The sequence below is a fragment of the Rhinolophus sinicus genome, chromosome 1, assembly GCF_057876585.1.
Source record: "Rhinolophus sinicus isolate RSI-liver-muscle chromosome 1, RSI-T2T, whole genome shotgun sequence".
In the NCBI taxonomy this organism is placed as follows: domain Eukaryota; kingdom Metazoa; phylum Chordata; class Mammalia; order Chiroptera; family Rhinolophidae; genus Rhinolophus; species Rhinolophus sinicus.
The window spans coordinates 129,085,987-129,107,148 of record NC_142501.1 but is presented as its reverse complement, the minus strand read 5'-3'; the positions used below and the strand labels follow the sequence as shown (position 1 = coordinate 129,107,148).

General features: G+C 42.3%; 1 long non-coding RNA gene across 1 annotated transcript in view; it reads right to left on the bottom strand.

Annotated features, from left to right (window-relative positions):
- Nucleotides 1–9,820: 9,820 nt before the first annotated feature.
- LOC148759267 (uncharacterized) overlaps nt 9,821–21,162 on the bottom strand; it is a 36,436-nt gene continuing 25,094 nt past the window's right edge. Inside the window, exon 3 of the long non-coding RNA XR_016022173.1 lies at nt 9,821–9,929. This is a non-coding gene — a long non-coding RNA (uncharacterized LOC148759267). The remainder of the gene's footprint in view (nt 9,930–21,162) is intronic.

Here is a 21,162-nt window from a genome sequence, read left to right as displayed (position 1 = left end):
GCCTTTTCTGGGTGGAGAATATGCTTCTCATTACATTACACAGAGGCAGAGGAGTAGAAGGTCAGGCTGGGGCCTCCTGGCTGAGGCTTTAGTACCAATTTCCTCCACAGGCACTTCCCAGAGAATCTGACACTAGAAGGAAGGCTCAGGGCATGGGAATGAGAGACCTGGATGGCACAGGGTTCATCTCTTCCACTGGCTTTTTCTTTCCTTCTGTCTTAACCTCTACCCACCCCAATAGCCCCTGTGCCCACTGTTTCTGTTTACCTTTATCCCAGCCATCCAGACTTGCTGTGTTTCTGCCCTGCTTCATGCACTTGTCTCCAGAGCCCTGGGGCCCCAGCATCCTGGTCCCCATCCGTGCCCGGCTGCCCAGAAGGCAGACATATCAGAGGCATCCCAGCCCAGCGTCTCCCCTTGCACGTCGAGGGACGCGTTCACCATCTGTTTTCAATGAAGTGTGGGTTTTGATACATATTATGGAAACAGAAATGGAAAAACCATCGAGGTCCCTCCTGCAAAAACAATCATTATCCACTGAAATGAGCTCTTAGGAACTTCCGGGTGGAAAGCACATCACTATTAATGAAGGAGAATTCAGACAGGAATTCTGGCAGGGCTGGACAGATGGGAGAGAGAAGAAATGGAATGTTTTTACTCACTCAGCAATGGGGGCAGAGTGCCTCAGCAGAGCAAAGAGAACAGTCCTACAGCCAAGGCTGGGCAATCTGACACCAGGTCCCGGCAGCTTGGTTTCTCTGTGTCAAGAGCGTGGTCCTACAGGGCCACAGTGCTGGCGAGGTAGGGACCCCAGCACCCAATCCAGGGGGAGCTTTAGCAAAGGCTGGAAATGCCATCTGCCCTGAGAGACACAGCACACTAGACAGCTCTGAGCGTGCCCGGGGAGTGCTGGGCCATCAGAGTGGGCATCGGGCCAGGGCTTCCAGGAGGAAGTCGCCCTCCTTCCTCCAGCCCACGTGCTGAGAGTGACTTATGCCTCAACAAGTCTACAGTTTAGCAGGCACGGAAAGGAAGCACCCAGGACAGTGCCTGTGTGCACTAGGCACTCGGTGAGGGTGAGGGAGGAAGGAATGACAGGCAGGTCTGGACAATGTCATCTGTCTTTTCTCCTATCAGGAGAAAAACCAGCGCGGCCCTTTCCAGAAAGTGCTAGAGATTTGCATACTGTGTGCCTACTGGGTGCATGTGTGTGCGTGTATGTGTGTGTGTGTGTCTCAAAACCCCAGCTCCTCCTCCCTCATTGATGCCTGAAATTCCACACTTAACGACCCAGTTCCTTCTTTCTTAAGGTATCATTATTTCAGAGAGAATAACATTTGAAGCTTTCTCAGTAATTGGCATCTTAGGGGAAATTAGTTCATCAGACTCTCCTAAAGAAAAGGTCTTAATGGAGGAAAAAGGGAAGAAAATGCCAGCAGTGAGAACGGATACGGGAGCAGAGCACACAGAGAGAGACGGTCACAGAAAGGCGGTTTGCCCTGCTCCCAGTTGTGCTGAGTGAGTGGGTGCTAACCTTTCCACTGTTAGGGGCAGGTGACGAGCACGCTCCCTGGGATCACGCGTTCCACAGCACTGTTTGTCAAGGAAAAGCGTTTCTTGTTCGGTAGCTGCTTTTCCAGACCGAGATTCTGGGTTGGACAGCGCTTCCCACTTCCAAATACTATGCTTTCCATCGCTTGACATTTCAATAGTAGTGCTTTACTGTCCTCCAAGTGCTGCCACATAACTTTTCTCATGGATTCTCATAACAACATGGACACGTGGTAATTGTCACCTACTGGTAGAAGCAAGCGCGAGGCACAGCTGTGCGCCTGAGAACACAGCACCTGACACCCCAGCCCTGGCCTCAGGTCCCCGACAACACTGATGGAAGCACAGCGCACACACACTCGGGCGTCACTACATCTGAAACGTCGCATGCAATAAGAAGCAACACTCAGCTCCTGGGGAATAAGCACCCAGACACAACACTGTAACAACAGTGACGATTGTGGATGAGTCTGTGTGGCTTACAGGACAGACAGCCCTCAGAAACCTGAAGGTCAGTCTAGGGGACACTTTGTCTGGGTGTGCTTGTACACATTAGCTTGCAATTACAATGGTACAATAAAGCTCTCCTTAATTTTTCCCAAGCTGAGAGAAGGTCCTGAAGGCGATGACAGAATGCCACTCTTCCAATCCACAGCAGAGGGACAGGGATTTCTGTCCTGCTGGTGGTGGGAGAGCTATTTCCTTGGCTCCCTGGACGCTCACTAACAGCATCCGAGTGGTAGACTTCAATAAACCAGAGCAGGGTGGCTGCCTGTGTTAATTACCAGCAGCTTGTCCTGTCCCACTCAGGTCTTTCCTGAGCCACTGTGCAAATCCTGCAGCAGGAGCCCCAGGGTTCCTGGACTCCCCTTGCCACATGCAGACCCTGGGCCAATACAGTAAAGACCACAAATCTTGTAAACCCAAGAGTGGGCTCAAACAAGTCACCAACCCTGTATCAGAACCCCACTGGATTTGGTATTCCAAGTTAGATAAGTAGTTACTCATCATACATTGCTCACCCTTCAGTCTGTATTACTAACTACTTGCTCCGGAATGTACTGTTATTTTATGCTCTACATACGAGACTGTTGTAAGCAGAGGCTATTCTTTCTACTTTTTAATATACATTCCCATATAAAACGCTGAGCACTCATTAAGCCACCTGGGTATGATAATGTTGGGTGGGTAGAAGAATCGTATGATTTGTCCGAAGCCACACATGGAATTTTAGGAATTTAAAACACCAGACTACCACTTTGCTAAAAGTTCCTTCCTACCTTCAGAGGTACATTAACTAACTCTGGACCAACTGGAAATGAGGGTCGGCGGGGGCTAATCAAGCCAAGCGCCATATGGTGAATATGATTGGTTACTAATGTGCTTGGAGCTAATAGGACAGAGTTCGTTTGTTTTGATTCTGTGATCTGGCCATCACTGCTTAGTGACTGCACATCAGGACCTCAGAAGAAGTGAAGTAACGTATGTACAATAACAAGACTAGCTGACGCTCAGATAAGTATTACCCTGTGCCAAGCATTGTTCCAAGCACTGCGCATATGTTAACTCATTTAATCCTCCAAACAGGTCCATGAGGTAAATTCCATTGTTACCCTCATTGTGCAGAGAAGGAAATGGGAGCACAGAGAGGTAAGTCATTTTCCCAAAGTCCCCAGCGGTTAACTAGACCACACACAGACGCAAGGCTCTGTCCCTGTCTGGCCTTCCACATTGGGAAATGCCAACCATGGACAATGAACTCCAAATAATGGTGGAGTGGATTGGCTGTGCTGGATTTGTGCTGCCCCCATGAGGAGGAGGAGTCCCACTCCAGCTGGATTACTGAGAAACGCAGGCACCAAGGGAAGGGAGGAGAGTGTGGAGCAGGGTCCAGGTCTTCACTCAAGAAGCAAGCACAAAGAAGGTGCCTCCCTGTCTGTCCAGGCTGCCTCCCTGCTCAGCAGTGGCCTGGAGAAGTGGGCAATGAGGCAGGTGGAGGAGCAGAGCGGTCCATGCCTGTGGACTGCAGGGCCTGGCACTGAGGTGCAGGGCCTGAGATCAGAGTCCAAGGCCAAAGTGAAACGGAAAGAAACCCGGCCGACCATCCTGCTGGGTAATCTGCTGAAAGGATTAGATGGGTCAGAGGAGTGCAGATGTGAGTCAAGCAGGTAAAAAGCAAGACCCAGAGGGGAGGCAGAGCATGGGAGGGGTGGGGACAGCTAAGGACAAATCCTAGAGCCCACTCAGCACTCTGAGCCACTTCTCATGGGAAATCTACAGACTAGTGTGTCTCGGGGCGGGAGTGGGGAGGTTCTGGGTTATGGCCTAGTTACTAGTATGTTCTGGGTTATGACCTAGTTACTAGTATGTTCTGGATTATGGCCTAGTTAATAATCCAGAACTAGCACCTAGTTAATAGAAGGTGCTAGTGACTAGCCAATATCCTAGAATATGCTAGTAACTGGATCTAGGTTATGGTCCCTTTACTAGCATGTTCTAGGATATTGGCTAGTCACTAGCACCTTCTAGGAAGACATGACCAGGACACAGGAATCCCAGCGCACCACCCCCCACACTGGGGCTCAGAGAAGCGAGACTGGACACTGGATAGGAGGAAAGCCTGTGGAGTCAGTTAAGCCTGGGCTCAGGCTTCAGCTCAGTTGTGACCTTGGTCAGATTAATACCCTCCCTCTAAGCTCAGTCTCCTGGCTATAAAATGGGAAGGATAATAAAACACATAACTCACGTGGCTAATATAAGAGTTAAATGAGAGAATACGTGAAGGGTAGTTTGTACAATGGTTGACATAGTCAATATGCAATAACTGATACCTCTTCCTGCTGTTATTATCAGTGTTAGGAATAACAGCTACTGATCAGAGAGTGACAAGCTGGGGACAGGACTGAGGTGAAGCCATCACTCGAATTGTTTGTGGGGCTCTATTTTCTCCCCCTACTTCTAATTGAGTATAAGCCCTTCCAAAGGATCACCCCTTTCCCTTCCCCCTCAGAATCCTGAGCAGGTGCTTAGGGCACAACAGGGTGGCAGGGTGGGAGGGAGCCCTCAGTCATGTGTCACCTCTCACCTCAGTTCCTGCCTCAGCTGGAAGAGCCACAGTTGGTCCTTCATCCAAATAGTCATAATAAAGCAAAGCCATCTTTGATTCCTAAGACCATTTTCTCAGAAGATTTCTTTGGGCCCTACCTCAGTCCTGGGAAGTAAGGCTTGCGAGGAAAGGGTTGCCAGCCCAGAGTTGTAGCCTGATCCTTCCTGCCCACGCCCCTGGTGCCATGAATGCCTGGCAGCTGCCTGCATCATCTGTTGAGTTTTCTGCCTCTTTGCAATGCATTACTTAAGTTTCCATATTTGAAACCATGAGGTCAAAATCTGTGTTTATGTGTTTAGACAAAGCTCTCATCATTTTGAATAGGTGTCCTGTCTCCAGGTTTATGACAGGATGTGGGTCCCACACTCATCCACTGAGACCTCGAAACTAAGTGGAAAAGCCTCCTTCCCCCCAGCACCCCAGCCTTCTCCCAGGATGGCTTTCCATCCACCTCTCCTGCCTGGGAGAGCTGGGCGCTGGGCCCACAGTGCACACACCCTGCCCAGTCAGGCATGAATGACTTCAGGATACAGCGGCTAACAAAGGAAAATATGAAGGCAGCCTGATTTTCCCAGCTGCCTAACAGGGGAAAGGAAGCTGGGCTCTGTGAATCATACAATGGCATTGAAACAATTCAAGGAACTGTCCAAAGGAAGTGACCAGAATAGCCCAGTGGATTGCTACAAGCCAGTATCTCTAGAGTACAGGAGAGGAACATTAAAACAAGAAAAGAAACTTTCCCCATAGCGGGGAAAACTGCCCTTCAGAAACATTTAATGAAATGAAGCTGTCTGTTGACTCCCAGGCGCAGAATGGAAAGTTTGGCCGAGGAGGGCAGAGGTGGAGGCCACCTGCAGTGCTTCAGCCTCTCTCCCCAGCTCCACGTCCCATGGAAGACGTGGGTTTTGTCATGGGCCACGATGGGACAGACTAGTCACACCAGGGAAACTGGCCAGTGCCACAAACTAGGGCTACTCTCCTCACTCCCAGAGCTGATATTTCAACATGTACCAACACACCACACAGCAAAGAGGCTGGCAAGTACCCAGGTGGTCAGGTAAAGGACTCCAGCAGTGGGTTTAGGCTTGGGTGTTAATGCAGAGAAAGAAGAGTGTGTCGCCCAGGCTGTGTGACCCTCCCCCCACCCCGCCCCAAAGAGGACCTTGTTTGCAAAAATGTTTGAATATAGCTGCTAACTCCTCAGGTCTTTTCCTCTCCCTCTGCTCTAACAGAGTGAATTCTGAAAATCTCTCTCAAGGGTGAAAGAGATTTAAGGTTTTCAAGACCCAGCTAACTAAACATGGAGCCCAGGAGAGGATAAACAGTCATCTGCTATCATGCTCATTATCCTTGGCTTCAAAGGGCTCTAGTGTGTTTACAAAAAGAACACGAGAGTTCTCTATGTTTATTTTAAAGTACAGACCTTGATAAACAGTCTTAAAAAAAAAAACGAAAAAAAAAAAGCCCAAATAACACACAGGGGAAACAACCTCCTTTCTTTGTCTTATACATCAGTCAAAACATAGCACTGCCCTTGGCTTTGCACTAAATGAGTTTGGTTTCTTCACAAAAGTTCACCGTTTATAAAATACATAGACTTTATTGACTTTGATCTCCCCACTGGCGCAGCTTGAGGTTGGTTCAAAGTTCTATAGAGTTAAACACAACCACATGTGACCGGGCGGCTCACGTGCAACATTTGCCAATGTCGGCACGGGCGCGATCAGGACGGGAACTTTAGAGTGGTGGGTAAGGCCAAGATGGAAGGTGTGGGCCTCCCCCCACATGACCTCAGCCAAGCGCTCTCTGCTCGCTGCCAGCTCCTGCTTAGCCAGCACTTGCACCAGGAGGGAGAGTTGGGGAAACTCAGGGCAGGTGCACACTGCCTTGGAGAGGATAGGAGAATGCCACCTGAGCTGGCTCCACAAGGGCATTCCTCTTCCTAATTCTCCCTCACTGGGGACACTCTCACAAAAATGCAAATCCTGAAAGTTTTTTTTTAAAGGTAAAAACCCACACCCCTTAGTCACAAGAAATCAAAAGTACAGGTATTTTAAAACTGTGTGTATGTAGGTAGGTAGGTAGGTAGGTAGGTAGGTAGGTAACTAATAGAATGACAGACAGACAGACAGATATAGAAAGAGGTAAATTCATAGCTAGCTCTGATCCCATTCTTTCCGCAAGAAAATTCTCTTTCCTACATCCTTTCCGGCAGATGCTGGGTTGCCTACCTGACAGCTGTTGTCCCTTCTTCCTTGCTGACAGAGCCCTGATTTAATCGCAGTGTCCACCTCCCCTCCTTAGAATGCAGGGATATACCTGATTGCTCTAGGCCAGTCATGGTGACACAAGTCCCCTTGCTGGGGACTGGCTTGGTGTTTGGTAGGAAAGCAGTTCTACTCAATGAGATAAGGTGAATAGTTAACTTGAACACTAGTGGGAAAGGATTTACTTCCTGAAATAAAGGAACATAAGAAAAGAACATTCCCTCTTTTGTCTCCAGGATGTCTGAAGCTGCTGCTGTTGTCTTAAAACCATGCAGGCAGCTAACTAAAAATGACAGAGTAGGAAGATGAAGAGAACCTCGATTAAATCACTAAATTAATCAACTATTACTGACCTAATTCTGGACTTCCTGTTATTGAATAAATGCATTCCCTTATTATTTAAATAATTTTTTGGTAATAATAAAGTAAAATATAATTCACATATCACATAAGTCATTCAATGGTTTTTAGTACACGAGGTCCTACGATCACGTTCACGAACTCATCCTAGGAAAAGTGCTACACACCTCATGGCTGAATATCATTATGGTCACTTTCAAAATACTCCCCTTGGGAAGCTATGCACCGATGCCAGCACCTAGTCCACCCTTCAAAGCAATTTTGGAACTTTTTTTCTGGAATGGCCATCAGAGCTGTCACCATCAGCGCTTGATGTCCTGAATGTCATCAAAATGTCCTCCTTTCTATATTTCTTTTATCTTCAGGTAAAGAAAGAAGTCATTGGGGGCCAGATCAGGTAAGTAGGGAGGGTGTTCCAATACTGTTATTTGTTTACTGGCTAAAAACTCCCTCACAGACAGTGCCGTGTGAGCTGGTGAATTGTCGTGATGCAAGAGCCATGAACTGTCAGCGAAAGGTTCAGGTCGTCTTTTCCACACAGCGTTTTCAGCACTTCCAAATAGTAAACTTGGTTAACAGTTTGTCCAGTTGGTACAAATTCATAATGAATAATCCTTCTGATATCAAAAAAGGTTAGCAACATCGTTGCAACAAGTTTGCAAACTTAATTGTCAGACCTTGTACAATTATTACTACAAATCATTGTTAGAATATTTTCACCATCTCCACAAGAAACCCCATATACTTTTTAGTTATCACTCCCCAACTGTTTCATTTTTCACAGCCCTAAACAACCATAGTTTTCTGTTTCTGTGGAGTTGCCTATTGAAACCAAACAGTTTCTTTCACTTAGCAATTGTTTTGAAAGTTCATCCATGTGTGCTATATATTAGGACTTTATTCTTTATTATAGCTGAATACTACTTCATTGTATGGATATACCACATTTGGTTTATCCATTCATCATTTGATAAACATTTGGGTCATTGCCACCTTCTGACTGTTAGGGATAATGCTGCTATGGGCATTCCTGTACAAGTTTTTTTTCTGTTTATATTGTTTTATTTCTCTTCTGTACATACCTAGGAGTGGAATTGCTGGGTTATTTAAGTGATTTTTTTTTAATCTGTTCTTTGCAGCCAAAAGCATCCTAATTGATACACTTTAAAGTAAATAACACAGAGAAAGCTCTTGGTGTCTCTATACTCTCAGGCTTCTAGTCTATGGCCATTCTCTCTCTTTGATGTGACCAGGAAGAGAATAACAAATTCAAGGATGATGGAGTATTTTGCACCTGATCTATCTCCCTGAAAAGTCATTTATTATGTGACTTTTGCAGTATCTGAAAAAAAAAAAAAAACCTCTGAAAAATTGTTCAGCTGTAGTCTTCTATGCTAAAGCATAACTTCTGTTTCTAAAGCTTGATGAGAATTTCAGAAAACTACTGTGGGACCCAGTCAGTTTCTTGATTGAGTGGACCAGTGTAACAGTCACACTTTGCCAGGTTTCTTTGAGTATGAAAAACTTTGGCAGCTTCAAGAGCGTTTTTGAAAGTAGTGGTGTTTCCCAAAGCGGTCATTCCTTGCACTTTTTCAAATAAGCTTTCCTGTTAGTTATCAGTTAAGTTGACAAGAAATTGGCAGGAAAAGGGCACAGCTTTGTATGGGAAGGGATGTGAGATTCTGGAGTCCCAGGATAAAGGGACAGAGACCAAAGAAGGTAGAAGAGAACAGGCAGAAGCAAGCGTTAGCATTTTGGAATTCTGTTGAAAGCCGTCTCTTACCTCGCTTGGGAATTCTTCACCAAAAAAGCATCTTGCTTGCCATCCTTGCTAATTAAATTAGGATATAATAGATGTATAGATAGATAGATAGATAGATAGATAGATAGATAGATAGATAGATAGATAGACAGACAGACAGAAGGCATGGCTGTTAGTGCATTAGAGAGTCACAATAGTCAAGTCCAGTTAGGAAAACAGAAATCATACTAGATATTCCAAAAAGAAAGGATTTACTAATACAGGGAATTGGTTACACCGGTGTTGGAAGTCTGAAAGAGCAAAATGGAGATGCCGGAGTAACCCAGAAATTAATAACTGCAGAAGCAGTGTGGGGGAGTAACATGGAAGAGGTGGGTGACATTCCCCAACTGTCAGGGGGGCCTCCTGGGGCTGCCGCTTGGAACTCTGGAGGACAGTTCCATCCCATTGATATCCAGACACGAGGAGGAAGGAGCCTACTGGAAGGCCCTTCTACCCTTCTCTACCTCCCAAATCCCCTCTCATGCTTACCATTAAAGACCTAACCGGAAGCTGGCAAGGGAGATCGGGAAATGTAGGTTGCAGAATTTCAGCCCCAAGGTCACAGAGCAGAAGAGAGAAGAATGACCTCAGAGCTAACAGACAACAGATGAACACCTCTTTAGTCAACAATATCCATACACAACAGTCTACCCTCACTTGAAATTTCATACAACAACAACTTGTGTCTGCCCTATAAGATACATCCATCTTTCTTACAAATGAAGACACTCACCCTTCCCCAAAAACGGTGAAACCTTGGGTCCCAACTGTCCTCTGTGATCTCAGGCTGGTGTGAATTTCTCTTCTAGTTTGGTCACAATACCACCTGGACTTCTGTAATCTAGAGATAAAACTACGAAGTTAACCATCGAAAGCAAGGTTCATAGAAAATGATGCACCAACAAGTGATGCAAGAAGTAAAAGCATAGCTGCTACAGTCTTCATTTCTATAATAAGACACATTGTGATTTCTCTTTCTTCTTCCATTACTAAATTCACATTCCATTTCCCCACAACCAGCCAATCCCTCAGTGGTTTGGGCTTCTTTATTGTGTTTCTTTTACCTCCATTTCTAAAGTACTAAATCTTCTAAAGCCCTACTATTGTTGGGTTATTACAGTTTTCCATCAACTCTTGTCATAGGACTTGATGGGACTAAAAGCTGCCCCAGAGAATTCCCTAGGTCCCAAATACAGTCCTACCTGCCTCTGTAGTGTAGCAGCAACCTCATTTTCTGCTTGGTAATCGGGATCCATCATCCCAGCCAGTGGAGCAAACCCCTCTTTGCCTATTAGTTCAATGGCACGAAAGCCCGAAGTCTCCAGGTGGAAGTCTCAACTTTAAATTCAATGGAATGACTGTGTTTCCCGGTGGAAGCACGCATCTTCTGTTAACTAAAAACTCTAAACCCAAAGTTGCTGAGCTAGGAAGAAAAAAATTCTCCAATAGGTTTACTAGTGATAGAAGCCATGTCCATTTTCATCCCTTGGTTTCTATGCCTTTGTACTCTAGTTATGGGGGAAACCGCACCATGTAGCACCTACCACACACTGTAGAATGGTGTCCCAATATCTCACGTGTTGTCTCTCAACTTGCAATCTAACTGTCTCATCCGTGGGCCATTCCACTGTCCTATTAAGCCAAATGCTTCTGGGTGAGGGGGCCGGGGATAAGACTAGTGAATTCCACAGGCATAAGCCCACAGCTTCATTTCTTCTGCTATGAAATGAGTTCTTTGCCCAGAAACAAAGCTGTGAGGGACATCCTTGCCTCATCCTTGAGGATCGTGTGCCATAAGTCCACAGACGATGACGTTACAGAAGTACTGCCAGCAAGAGACAGACCTGCATCTAGAACAAGGGCTCATTCCAGTAACACAAATTATTTCTCCCTCCTTACTAGAAGGGATTCGGTGCAATCACCCTAACTGCGGGTGGCCCTCAGGAAGGTGTCCCATCAGAGATTCAGTATGTTTCTGCTATTGGCAGGTTAGGCGCTCGGCAGTGGCAATAGCCAGATTGAGCTTGGCGAGGAGCCCATGTTGTGGAAGATGCACAGGGCTTCTTCTATCTGGTCAGCACGGCCATGGTGTCCATGGGCCCACTGCCTGAGCACCGGTGTGGCTGAGGGGAAAGCTGGCCAGCAGTCACAGGGTGTGTCTCCTTATGTATATGATTATTGGGAGCTTCTTGCAAATGCCACTCAGTGAGCATTCACATAGGACAGAAATATGCTCCCCCTCAGGACTCATTTGAAATGTCCACCCCCATACCTCTTCTCCAGTTTCTAGGGGGTTCAGCACTCAGGAGTGTGTCGGGATATCACCTCCAAAGTGAGAGATAAGTTGTTGCACTTTGCACCTCCTACAACTAGTAGCACCTTTAGATTCTGGGGATAATATATACCCTACATATTGCATGTTGTTCTACCAAGAAAAAGAGCTGAGGGTTTAACTGCCTGTACTTATCATTTTCTTTACGTTCCCTAGTGAGTCAGAAGGAGCCATCTGGTTTCTCAAAGCCTTGCCTTCAGCAGCCACTTTGCTGCAAGCAACCGCAGGTAATATTAATTAATCATGATGCCACTGCATATCATGAGTTGCCATATTCACTTTTTCATTAGCAAGGAGCTCAGCAGTGCTTTCTAGGCCAAAGACAGAGGAAAATTAATGCCAAATTTTCATCTTTGAGGGTCTGTTTCCTGGGACCCCCTCCTTCTGCTGCCCTAAATAGTCTGTCAGGTTCTAGTCAGGAAAAGAGAAAGCACATTACGTATTTCAATGCACAGAATCTGTTAAACATGCACTGGGGGTTTCACAAGAATGAAATCTTGCCATTTGTGACAACATGGATGATGGATCTAGAGGGTACTACACTAAGTGAGATAAGTCAAAGAAAGACAAATATCATGTAGTTTCACTCATTTGTGAAATCTAGAAAACAAAACAAATAAACAAAACAAAATAAAAACAGACTCATAGAAATAGAAACCAAAGGGAGGATTGATTACCAGAAGGGAGGGGTGGGGGGGGTGCAAAGGGGAGGGGGAATATAGGCAATAATATTGTGATAAGTTTACACAGTGACAGATGATTAGTAGCATTGGTGGGGTGATCACACTGAAAGGTATAAAAATGTCTAATTACTATATTGTATGCCTGAAACTAATATAACCAATATAAGATTGTATACCGACTACATTTAAATTTTAAAAATTCAAAAAAAAAAAAAAGAAAGAAAGAAAGAAACAGTGCAACAAGTAGATGCTAAGGTAACCCAGAGGTTATGCACAGCAGGAAAGAACTACCGGGCAGGGCTGGGAGGATAAAAGAGAAGAGGGGTGTTGGGGGGGGGCCACTCAAACCTCTGTGGTGGGGTGTGGGTCCTGCACAGCTGGCCCTCTGGCCTCTAAGGACAAGGTACCATGCTCCGGACAGCTGATCTTCAGGGGGAAGCTGCTGGTGCCTAGACCTCTGAGTAGGGCATCTTGGCTGACCATCAGATGTGGAGATAGGGCTTCTGTCTGGGAGACACTTGTACCTCAGAAGGAGGCCTGGCCACAGCTTGGATCTGTGCGTGGAAGTACAACCCGGTGGGTATTCAGATCAACGATATGACTAGGAGTGTGCCTTGTAGATGCGCAAATGCTCCCAGGGGGCCTGGCCCAGGGTGTGAGAGAGTATAACCCCCGTGGCAGTCGAGCTGCTGCTGGCACCTCTGAACAAGCACGGCATGGCTGGGGCTGACAGTAGTGACGGCTGGCTAGCTGGGGCCTTCTCTCTGCTGTTGACAGAACGATGCTGATCAGAGCTGGAAACGAGGAAGGGAGCTCCTTTCACCCTCTTCCCACCTGCCAATTTCCCCTAAATGCCCCCTAATGGCAGAAACTCACAAGAAGGCAGTTGGCAAGGGAGTTGGAGAAAAGGCGTCTGGAGAGCTCCTGTCCCAAGTTGAGAAGGGTGGGCTCAAAGGTGAGAGACAGCTGGTGAATAACTGAGACAGAGCAGAGAGGATTTGGAGCAAGAAAACCTGGGTCCCGGCACCAGTTCTGCCATCATTGTTTGAATAGCCTCTGGAGGGTTGTTTAGCCTCCCTGTTTCTCAGTTTCCTCATTTAGAAAAGGTGGGTGATACCACTGACCTTAGAAGGTAGTGGTAAAGATAAGCAGAGTCAATATATGTGTAAGTGCTTTATAAACTCTAAGTGCCATTTTAATGTAAGGTATTACTGTGATAGTCAATCTGTGTTGTTGAAAAACCACAAAAGAGAAGTATATCTGCCTAGAATTTGTCAGGCCTGGTACAAGTTGCCTATGGGAAAAACTCTGTTGAGTGAAAGATAAGTCCAGGGACATGCAAACAGTAGACAAGGGTCATATCAAAAGGTCAATCTAGAAAAAAAAAAAAATAGTTTCAAATCTCAGAGCCTGACTCAGGCAGTGAATATGCCCTTCAAGTCAGATGTCTGTGGCCCCAATCCATTCCGGGAACAAGAGGGAGATGATGATGGAATATCCAAGATTTAAGGGGGGGATGCACAACCATGTGGAGTGGGGGGCTCAGGACCTTGCTGTTTAAGCAAATGACTGACCCTTTCTTGGCCACTGGGGACAGATCCTTTGTGGGGCCCAGCAGGGAACTGAAAGGTGAAACAGTGACACAACACCCAATGGTGCTCTCCATACTTGCTCTTTAGGGCCGCCATTTTTTAGATTCCACATACAAGTGAGATCATCCAGTATTTGTCCTATAATCCGACTTATTTCACCTAGCATAATGCCCTCAGGGTCCATTCATGCTGTCACATATGGCAAGATTTCCTTCTTTCTATGGCCCAATAACATTCCATTATGCGCGTGTGTATATATCACCTTGTCTATATCCATTCACCTATCAGTGGACACTTAAGTTGTTTCCATATCTTGGTTATTACGTTGCAATGGACATGGTGGTGAATATATTTTTTTGAGTTAGTGGTTTTATGGATAAATATTCAAAAGTGGAATTTCTGGATCATAAGGTAGTTCTATTTTTAATTTTCTGAGGAACCTCCGTACTGTTTTCCATAGTAGCTACACCAATTTACAATACTACCAACAGTGCAGAAGGGTTCTCTGTTTCCCATGCCCTATCTATCACTTGTTGTTCCTTATCATTTTTTATAATAACCATTCTAACAGGTGTAATGTGATATCTCATTGTATTTTTTATTTGCATTTTCCTGATGATTAGTGATGTTGAGTATCGTTTCATGTACCTGTTGGCCATTTGTATTTCTTCTTTAGAAAAATATCTAGTTAGATCCTCTGCCCATTTTTAATTGGATTATTTGCTTTTTTGCTATTGAATTGTATGAGTTCGTTATTATGTATTTTGAATACTAACCTCTTATCAGATATATGATTTGTGAATATTTTTTCCCAATTTGGGGAGTTGCCTTTTCACTTTGTCGATGATTTCCTTTGCTGTGCAGAAGCTTTTTAGTTTGATAGCTCTTTAGTAGTCCCACTTCTTTAATTTTGCTTTTGTTGCCATTGCTTTTGGTGTCAAATCCAAAAAATCATCACCAAGACACATGTCAAGGAGCTTACCATCTATGTTTTCTTCTAGGAGTTTTATGGTTTCAAACCTTGTATCTATTTGGTTAATTTTTTTGTGTATGGTGTAGGATAGGGGTCTATTTTCATTCTTTTGCATCTGGCTGTTCAGTTTTCCCAGTACCATTCATTGAAGACACTCTCCTTTCCCCATTACATATTCTTACCCCCCTTGTCATAAATTAATTGGCCATAGGTGAGTAGGTTTATTTCTGAGCTCTCTATTCTGTTCCATTGATCTATATGTCTGTTTTTACGCCAATATCATACTGTTTTGAATACTATAGCTTTGTAATATAGTTTGAAATCAGGAAGTGTGTAGCCTCCAGCTTTGTTCTTCTTTCTCAGGATTACTTTGGCTATTCATGGTCTTTTGTGGTTTCATACAAATTATAGGATTGTTTGTTCTATTTCTGTGAAAAATATAATTGGAATTTTGATAGGGATTGCACTGAATCTGTAGATTGCTTGGGGTACTATGGACCTTTTAACAATATTAGTTCTTACAATCCATGAACATGAAATAGCTTTCCATTTATTTGTGTCTTCTTCAATTATTTTCATCAATGTCTTAGAAAGTTTTCAGTGTACAGGTCTTTCACCTTCTTGGTTAAATTTATTTCTAGGTATTTTATTCTTTTTGATGCAAATGGGATTGTTTTCTTCAGACTAAATGTCTTAATAAAACAAATGGATTGGGATGAAAGTCTTTCCAAGTCTCTTTTCTATCAAGTGTGCATTTTTGATCATTTATGATTATTGTCTTGAACAGAAAATACATTTTGTATGAAAAAATATATTTCTGTAAAAGTAATGGCATAGTCTTTCTTGAAGTTACTGAAAAGAAAGACCCTTGCCTGCTGTCTGGAAACTGAATGCTGGCCACAGTGATCCCCAAAGGCCCTTTCCTTGTCTGGAATGGGAACGATACCCTCCCAGTAATCTCCAGAGAAGAAATCTCCACCTGCACTTGGAGAGATTTCCTTTTCCTCCTTTGATAGGTAACCTTACCAACCCTAGTGACTGTGTTGTATAAAAAGTCACCTGCAATAAACTACCTCTACACACTTGAAGTGAATGGGTGACCTGGTATCTTAACCCAAGCATGCTTCCTGCACATGTTGTGCGATTCTTTGATTGGTGATTTTATCCCCTTTACCCCACCACTTGCTGTAAATCTGTCCCCAGTTCCTATAACTTACACCAAGGCAGCAGGTGCCGACTCAAAAGTAGGTTAATGGCTTCAGATGGCTTCTGGTCTGTGCTGCTGACAGTAAGAATAAAGATCTCGCATGGATCCCCAACAGAGTATCTAAATTATTAGGCCAGCTGGAAATTCAGTTCCACCAAATGCATCTCTTTTAAGAAAATAGAAGAATTTTTAAGATAGGCACTGGTCACACACAGTTCCTTCTTCTTCCTAACCAAAACCAACCAAACCCAGAAATTCATATCATACCCCAGTGCTTAAACTTTGAACAGTTCTATGAATTATTTCCACTATTTTTAGTTAGAAATACTATGTGCAGATAAGAGTTTTCCAGGTAGAAATAAAACTGCATGAGTGCCAACAAAGAATTTGGAAAGAACAGCGAAAGGGACTTCAGGTTTTAAATGATGGACTGAGCATGTATTAACTTGCTTTCTCTCCCAAAATCCCATTGAAATGATAAGAAATAATGCATGTAAACAAGAATAAATCCATAAAAAGTTTGGATAACAAGAAAGGATGCCATAGCAGATCAGAATCTATCTTATAAGGTTTTTTTTTTAATCAGTTGTAATTCACCTTAATTGCAATAAGTGAAATGATACACAGATGTTCAAAGAAAAAAGTTAATGTCCCCCTACCCCTCTAAGGCAACCAATGTTTACATCCTGATATGTACCTTTCCAGCTCCAACTCCTTTTTCCATATATACACATACACACATACGTACATAGATGATAAATAGATAGATAGATAGATAGATAGATAGATAGATAGATAGATAGATAGATAGATAGATAAGGTTATGTTTTGTTTCTATACAAATATTTTCTTATACAAAATGGATTTATACTATAGTTTTATCTACAATTTTTTTTCTTACTTAACAATATATCATGTGTATTCCTCCAACTCAGTACAGATAGATCTAACTCATTCTTTTAGGTGCCGTATAATATCCCACGGCATGGATGTGCCATAATTTCTTCACCATCTTCTATTGATGGACATTCCAGTTATTTCCAATTTTTTTGTCATAATACACAATAAGGTAACAAACATCGTTGTATTTTCATTTATTTTGTAGTATAAGCTTGCAAAGATGGAATTGCTAGGCCAAACTGTATGCACATGCTTTATCTCTATAAATATAATTTATGTGTTTGCTATATTACTTGACAATTCACTCCTGAGTATGACAATTCACCTCTCAGTATTTCAGTGTGTCTCTCTAGAAATAGAGATCATCTTCTAGATAGCTACAAAACCATTGTCACACTTAAGATAACGAAAAGGAATTTTATATCAGCTACTCTTCAGTCCATATTCAAATTTCCCCCAACTGTCCTAAGGATGTTCTTTATAGTTTCTTTCCTAATCAGAACTCAATACAATCTAATGTATTGCATTTGGTTTTCATATCTCTAGTGTTTCTTTTAGTGAAGAGTCTGTCGCTTTTAATTGAGACAATGGTGTTAAAGGTGTCCGGCTAGTTATCTTGTAGAATGTCCCACATTCTGGATTTCTGATTATTTTCCCCCAGAGTATTATTTAACTTTTTCCTTTATTTCTGGTATTTCTGAAACTGGAAGTTAGGTCTAGAGACTTGATTAGATTCAGGTTACACATTTCTAGCAAGAAAAACAAAAACAAGTATGTATCATAGGCGATGTTATGTAGCAAATATATTTTAATAAAAATTGTCAGATTAATTTCACAAAAGAATATGGCATTATACACTCACTCCAGCAATGTCTATCTTTGCATCTTAATTGCCCTAGATATTATTGCTCTTTTAATTTTTGCATACCTGATGGATTTTACAAAATAGTATATGTTTGTTTTAATTTGTATTTTTTGACTGCTAAGGAAGTTAAACTTCTAGCCATATGTTTATTAGCTATTGGGCTATTTACTCCTGTGAATTTTATGTTCATATCCTGGATTTGTTAGGGTAATGCTAGGTTCCCATACAAAAGAATGAATTTAGACCCTTCTCTCACACACAAAAATCAACACAAAATAGATTAAAGATTTAAATGTAAGATCTGGAACTGTAAAAGTCCTGGAGGAAAATATAGGAAATAAGCTCCTTGACATTGATCTTGGCAACGATTTTTTGGATATGACATCAAACGTACAGGCAACGAAAGCAAAAATAAGCAAGTGAGACTATATCAAAATAAAAGTATGCACCAAAGGAAACCATCAACAAAATGAAAAAGCAACCTATGGAATAGGAGAAAAGATTTATAAACCATGTATCTGATACAGAGTTAATATAAAAAATGTATAAGGAACTCATACAACTCATAGCAAACAAACAAACCCAAATAATTCAATTTAAATATGGGCAAAGGATTTGAATAGACATTTCTCAAAAGAAGATTTACAAATGGCCAACAGATATATGAAGAGGTGTTCAACATAACTAATCATCAGATAAATAAAAATCAAAACCATGAGATGTCATTTCACACCTGTTAGAATGGCTATTACAAACAAGACAAGAGTTAACAAATATGGGTGAGGATGTGGAGAAAAGGGAACCCTTTTGTACTGTTGGTTGGTGGGAATATAAATTGATATGACCATTATGGAAAACAGTTTGGAGTTTCCTCAAAACATTAAAAATAGAACCACCATATGATTTAGCAAGTCCACTGAGTATTTATGAAGGAATGAAGTCAATTTTGCAAAGTGATATCTGCACTCTCACGCTCAATGCAACATTATTCACAATAGCCAAAGTATGGAAACAACCTAAGTGCGTCAACAGGTGAATGGATAAAGAAATTGTGGTATATACATAATGGAATATTACTCAGCCTTAAAAAAGAAGGAAAACCTGCCATTTGCAATAATGTGGATAAACTTGGAGGACACATGCTAAGTGAAATGAGCCAGATACAGAAGGGCACAAACTACATGGTACAATTATTAAGAAATCCTAAATAGTCAAATTCATAGAAGGAAGGACTAGAAGGGTCTAGGGGGAGAGGGGAAATGGGAAGTATTAGTAAAGGGTATAAGGTTTCAGTTACATAAGATGAATAAAGCTAGAGAACTACTGTAGAGCAAAGCACCTATAGTTGACAGTAATGTGTTGTATATTTAAAATTTGCTAAAGGGGTAGATCTTAAATGTTCTTATCACAAAAAATAATAAATAGATAAGATAGCAGAAGGAAACACTTGGAGGGGATGACTATGTTTCTGGCATAGATTGTGGTAATGGTTTCATGGGTGTACACTTATCTCCAAATACATCATCTTGCATACATTACATAAGTACAAGTTTTTGTATGTCAATCATACCTCAATAGAATGGCTTAAAAACAAGTTTAGTTGCCTTAGTGGACATGTAAGGCCTTTCTAATCTGTCCCTATCCTATCTCAGGGTAACTCTTCAGACTACCCAAAATGTCCCTTCTTATTCCCCTATTGATTACCTTACTCACAGTCCTTCCTTCACTGGACAATGAGTTGTTGAATGCCTCTAAAGGTCACGCACTGTTTTAGACGCTGAGGACATGCAGTGATGAACAAGACGGACAGAATCCTGCATTCATGACTGTAGATCCCAGGAGCCTTTAGATTTGTATTTTACTTAAGTGGACTTTATGTTTGGTAAAGTCGGTAACCTAAAGAGACTTTCTTGAGTTTTACTACTTACTTCTTTTTTCCCCCAGGCTTACTTAGGGATGATTGACCGCCCCAAAAATGTATATATTTAAGGTGCACAAGGGGTGTTTTGACATAAGTATACCTTCTATAATGATTATCACAATCAAGTTAGTGGACATTCATCACCTCACATAGTTACCATTTTTGTATGTGTGGTCTGAACACTTTAAGATCTACTCTCATAGCAAATTTCAAAGATACTATATAGTTATAGTTAATGTAATGTAATTATAGTTTATGTAACACTGTATAGTTTATAATATGCGTGTATGTGTAGCTATGTAGTTAATGTAATGTATTATAGTCAATGTAATGCTGTACATTAGATCTCTAGAAATTACTCATCTTATAACGGAATGTTTGTACTCTTTGACCAGCATCTCCCCATTTTCCTCATCTCCCAGCCCCTGGTAACCACCATTCTACTTTCTGTTTCTCTAAGTAAAACCTCCGTAGATTCCACTGATTTAACTGATATCATGCATCCTCACCAATGCTTATCTTTTGCTTTTTGGATAACAGTCATACTAAAATGTGTGAGATGATATGTCATGGTTTTGATTTGCATTTTTCTGATGATTAGTGACTTTGAGCACCTTTTCATATACCTTTTGGGCATTTGTATGCCTTCTTTTAGGAAATGTCTATTCAGCTCCTTTGCCCATTTTTTAAAGTTGGGTTATTTGGTGGTTTTTGTTTGTTTGTTTGTTTGTTTTTGGTGTTTTGTTTTGTTTTTGTTTGTTTGTTTGTTTGTTTTTTGCTATTTAGTTATAGGAATTGTTTATATATTTTAGATATTTACCCATTATCAGATATAAGGTTTGCAAATATTTTCTCCCATTCTGTAGGCTGCCTTTTCATTTTGTGATTGTTTCCTTAAGGCAACTAAACTTGATTTAGTTGGTAATGAGACTTACGAGCAAACAAGTTACAGGACCAATGTAAGACCTTAAGAAGGTCAATCAAGAAATAGTGTGCAGGAGGGATGGACAGAGACTAGAGGGAAAGAGAACAGTTAAGAGACTACTAGAATGGTCCAAGCCAGATGTGAGGGCTTGAACAAGGCAGCACTAGCCCAAAGGAAGGACAGGAGGCACTATAATCCAATTATCGATTGTTCCTGGCAATTGATTAAAGGAAACAAGTAAAAGAGAGTGGAGGTACAGGTTTGGTCTGAGGCCAGCAGAGGAACTGGTCTCCAGGGGATGGATGGTTTCAGAGAACACTGAGTTTGACATCTCAAACACAACATCCAAGTGGGCAGTTGGAAACAGGAACCTAAACCTCAGGAAATGAGTTCTAGGTAGATTTGGGGATTAGAAATCCCTTTTAACTGATTTGGCCCAAATTTGAAGTCATGAAAGAGGATGACATCACCAATGGACAAACGAGTGCAGCAAGAGAAAAAGATCATAAAGAGAATCTTGGGAAATGGCGTTTACGTTTACATTTATGTAGTCCTAGCAAGAGGAGAATAGTTGGACCAAAAACAATAAAACCAGGACAGTGTACAGATGCAGAAACCAAGGGAAACGGGGTGTGTCAAATTTCTGCTGAAGAGACTGAATGGACAATGTCCAGTA